The following is a 4,770-nucleotide window of genomic DNA, read 5'->3' on the forward strand; positions in this document are numbered from 1 at the left end:
CTAAGAGAAACTCACAGATTTCTTTGGTAGGTAGACTCTTCATGATGTGGGAAATAAGTCCTCTTCACTTTGCATAAGAGATAACCAGTGTATCTTCTTCTAATCAACCCTGAAAATAGGTGGCTGATCAAAGACCAAAGACCAAAATCTGTAACTTCATAGGTAGCGAATTTTGTGCCTTCCTCAAATTTAGGAGGAGAATAATTTGGATAATATTATCGTACCAGATCGTAGTCCACAAACTAATCCGATTCTCTGTGTATCACTCCATGAGATTGGAGATAGGTGTAGTAGACAGTTACCATGTGTATGGGGATAATCATATTCTTGATCAAAGGCATGTAGCGTCATGCTGCATCAACATCTCGAGCCCACATTGCATTATGCCATCATTCTAAAAGGTTGTTCACATTTTGTCATTGGAGATGATGTGAGCTTACAAAGTCAACATAGCTCACCTGATCTTGCAAAAACCAAGTTAACATAAAGTAATCAATTTGTTGGTAAATGCACACATCCTTGACTCCATTACATGTATGTGCACTCACTTGAGTCTTGTAAGTGCGCTAAGCCCAATGGAAAGTTTAGTCCATGAGTCTGATAGGCTAGGACATAGAGACAACTGTGTGAAGTCATGGGAATCTAAACACATACAAATTGTGGCCTCCAATGCTCAAACCACCATCTCAAATCAACAAAGCATGACACATACTCATCACTTGAACATGGTATATTCACAAATGCACATACAAGCACTCAAAATGAGTGCACACACACAATGGAAAGATTTACCTCTTTTAGGAAGGGCGTTTCCGTGTCATCACAAGATGTACTTTGTACTCTCTTAGCAAGGGAGTTTCCACCAAATATAAAACAATAAAGAGTATCCCACAACACGTATAGTTACAAGGTAGAACCCTCCACTACTATGCACTTCACATTGCAACTCCTATCCAAAAGCCTGTCACAACAAGAGGTTGGCAACAAAATGTTTCAATGGGCCATGCCTCTAATATGAGAACTCATGGCCCTTCTGAGATACATACTTCTTGATCCAGATTGTTATGTCTTCAGCACAGGATTCTGCCTGTCGCGACTTGATGAGAAAATCGAGCGTCGCAAACTCATGGACTGCATCCTTGTACTCCAAGACAGGAGCATCAAGAGAAGCCTTTCTTAAAGCTTCAGAGTATGCAATTGCACGATCCTTCATCCAATCCAGTTCTCCGGCCACAGTTAATGTAGGAGGCATGTGTTTTCAAAGGAGGTTCTCTACCTGGTACAAGAGGATTTGCAATTGGATGATCCAGAGAAAATTGTCCATCTGGAAAGAGCAGCTTCCAAGCCAGGATGCAGGTGGCCTTGTCATAGAAGTAAGAATTTGCAAGCTTGATCTCTGATTGTGTCGGGACGGAACCCACAAAGAACGGGTACATGAGTACTTGGGCCACAATCTTAATGGGCTCAAGTAGCCTCCCTGCCTGGACCGCCTTTCTTGCAACAAAATCTGCAATGTTCCCTCCAGAGCTCACCCCAAGTAGCACACACCTGAAACAAGACCCATCATTTTCAGACATGATCAGAAACGAGAAAACCCATCTCAATTGCTTTGCTTTCATTCCTCATTTCGACCTTAATGTTCAGAAAAATGTTACGATAGATGAATCAAGGAAAAGCCCAAATTTACCTAGAATGGATTGACTAAATACGACAACTTTCCCATGATCTGATCGAGAATATGATCTATATGTGAACATGTGCTGCGACAGATGCTTAATTTAAATACCACAAACGGTAACAAGATTAAGCTTTGCTGAATCAAGTGTTAATGTACAAACACAATGCCCATTCACAATGCTCCTACAACATGCATTATCTGAGAAACATACGAGCGTATCAAATGTGTTGTCTATCCCACAAGACTAAACCAAGCAAGTAAAGCACTAAACTGTCAATGACAAATACCTTGATGGGTCACCATGAGCAGCAATCCAAGGTTCTACAACAGCAGAGCCCCCGAATGCAGCAATCAACTCCTTGTCACTTTTCCGATGTTGAGAATCTGCTTTTCCGCCTAGAGATTTTCCAAGTGATCTATTGCACTCTGCCAAGTTTGCTTGATTTGCTATCCAGCTCAATGCATCAAAGCCATCATCGAATGCAGCTGGATATTTGTGCTCGGGAGCCAGCCGATATCCTACTGCAATCACAATTGCATCACATAATTTGGCCATTCGCCGGCAAAAACAATCATTGCTTGCTGAATCCTTGCTGCCCGTCACAAATCCTCCTCCATGGAATTGAATTATGATGGGTAGCCGCTTGTTATTTTCTGCTATGAAGTCTGGGTGATAACCTTGGTAGTTACCCCTATCATCATGCGCATCGTAAGGGTTCGCACCGTCTTGAACAAGCACACTTTCCTCTTCAGAAAAAGAATTGCACACATTGAGTCTAGCATACTCTTTCTTTGCAAGAAGCCGCCTACCATGCTCTCCGCCCCAACTATTTCTTCTGTGCTCAGCTAGTCTAAAACTCTTCTTGCTACCATCGTGGCTTGCTCTCCGATCAAAATTACCATTTCCTTCAACACCCTCAGCTTCATTTTGGAGGCATCCAAACAAGCCAGTGTTGCCAGGAGTGCCAGGCTCCCGCGGAAGGGCTGACTCTGGGAGGAAAATTCGCAATGTGAGGGATGGGTCAAGGTTGATATCCTTAGTAGCGACGCCATCCACGAAAGAAGCATCAGCAGGGACTCGATGACTCTGTCCCAGGACTACTGCTGCTGGCCACGATCCATCTTTGCTAGTAAGGGATGTGTGTAGAAGCTTATGTTTCAGCAGGGTTTTGAAGAAGACACTGTAAAGCTTCACTGAGACGCTGGGCATCTCTGTGAAGGTTGTATACGCCGATCTTTGCTTTGATACAATATTGTATGGTGGGCGCCTGCTTACATGTATGTTGTGGGCAATGTGGGTTCCAATAACCACCGCATTTATGTCTGCAGCCTCTCTTGCTTTTCGCGAAAGCAAGTTTAAAGCTTAATCAAAGTGCATTAACAGGAAAAAGCAAGCTCTCTCTCTCTCTCTCTCTCTCTCTCTCTCTCTCAGAAAAGGTGGAAGGAAGGCAAGAAAGAAATCGCCTTCGCCCACAACGTAAAGCTGCTAGCTGTGCGTGATGCGGAATCTGACAGAAGAGAAGAGCCTAATTGTGTTGTGTGATCCAAGGGATGGAAAGCTCCTTGCGGACAACGCGCGCGCGCGCGCGCACACACACACAGAGACAGTCCAGCCACAAGCCACGTTTGGAAAGCTGACAGCCCAATTGCCTTCCTCTTCGCTTCCCCCCTTCTTCCAGCTGCTTTTTTCATGTTTTAATCTTTTGAAGGAAGACAAAAAGTAGGACGATTCCTCTCATCATCCATAGCTTTGCCCTTCACAAGTAACATTCACCAAAAAAAAACCAAAGTGAAGGGTCACATTAGTTTTGTCAAACAAGTTAACTGGATGGATCATACGAGCCTTTGATACGAGGCTTTTAAATTAAACTATAAAAATAATTCAAATCAATATTTCTCATCATCAAATGTATATTTAACTTTGTCTTACTAAAATTTGGTTTTGAAAACTAATAATCATTAGAAATAGATCAAATAATGTACAGCCATGAAACTAAGAGAGCTTCTATACTCTACTAGTAAGGCTGGGTTCACAAGGCGCGGCGGCAATAGGCGTCAACCAATTAATTTCCCCCAGGTGGAATTTCCCGTTCAGACGGCGCGGTGGGAGATGGTAAACTCTGCTCCACGTCACGGCAAAGGAACATGAATTTTCTTCCGCCACCCCTTTGTGATCTTCCGACCCCCCCCCCCCTCGCCCGAAGTTCCTTCCGCCCTCCAGCTCAACTCCCCACCCAATCTTCAGCATCCACGCACGCAAGAGCTTCTGACAGCCTTGAGCGATTCCGCCTCGCCTTGTGAACAGGTACCTGCCTAATGGAAGCTTTCTTCTCTCTCACCTTCCGCCTGGAAGACTGTATGCTTTTGGCTTTCTTCCACCGGCATCGTCTGAACCCAGCCTAAGACGATGTCGCCTTTGGCGGCGGCATGGCCCCCCTTACCCTCAAACCCTTCACTCTTGACAATTTTCTAAAGTAGATAAAGAAAAGTAATCTCTCTTCCCCCCTCCCCCTTTGCCATAAGTTTAGTGTGGATATATATATGTTCAATGTTTCTATGTGTACTCATGAGTGAGCTTGAGGAACTCTATAAGATTGCCATTCAGAACCATTGGTAAGAGCGAGCAAGACCTCCCATAGGTGGATCATGTGAGCTGGTTCACAAAACATCTACCACCCCCCTTAAATCTACCTTCTACCAAAAATGGCCACCTGGCACCTCAATATCACCAGGAACCTTCTCTGCCACCTCTTACCTCACCACGCTTTGATATTTCCTATCCTTATAGTCACTGCGATAATCTTGAGGCCATTTTCTCATCCCAACCTGTTGTACCCACCTTCTCAACCCCTTTCATGGTTCTCGAAGTTACCATTGCCTGCTTCGTAACCATCACCTCATCCATGACCACATGTGGTTCCCTCACATCTTGAGAGGGGGGAGGAGGCTTGTAGGTGGGAAGCTTGGTAGAGGCAACGACCTGGTGTGAGGGAGGATCAAAGGCTTCTTGATAGTCTTTTAGATTAGAAGCAGCTCCAACATATGTGATGTGTAATGGAATTGGCCTATTTAACTTGAGAGTAGCGGAAATT

At 44.3% G+C, this 4,770-nt stretch overlaps 1 pseudogene across 1 annotated transcript; it reads right to left on the bottom strand.

Annotated features, from left to right (window-relative positions):
- Positions 1–715: 715 nt before the first annotated feature.
- On the bottom strand, positions 716–3,339 carry LOC147460153 (putative carboxylesterase 16; annotated as a pseudogene). Its single transcript, XR_015187941.1, has 2 exons — positions 1,966–3,339; positions 716–1,548 (listed from the first exon to the last, which is right to left on the bottom strand). The product of XR_015187941.1 is annotated as a putative carboxylesterase 16 (transcript).
- Between the last annotated feature and the right edge of the window lie 1,431 nt (positions 3,340–4,770).

This window comes from Adiantum capillus-veneris, chromosome 4 (assembly GCF_014529385.1).
Source record: "Adiantum capillus-veneris isolate H3 chromosome 4, ASM1452938v2, whole genome shotgun sequence".
NCBI classification, from domain to species: domain Eukaryota; kingdom Viridiplantae; phylum Streptophyta; class Polypodiopsida; order Polypodiales; family Pteridaceae; genus Adiantum; species Adiantum capillus-veneris.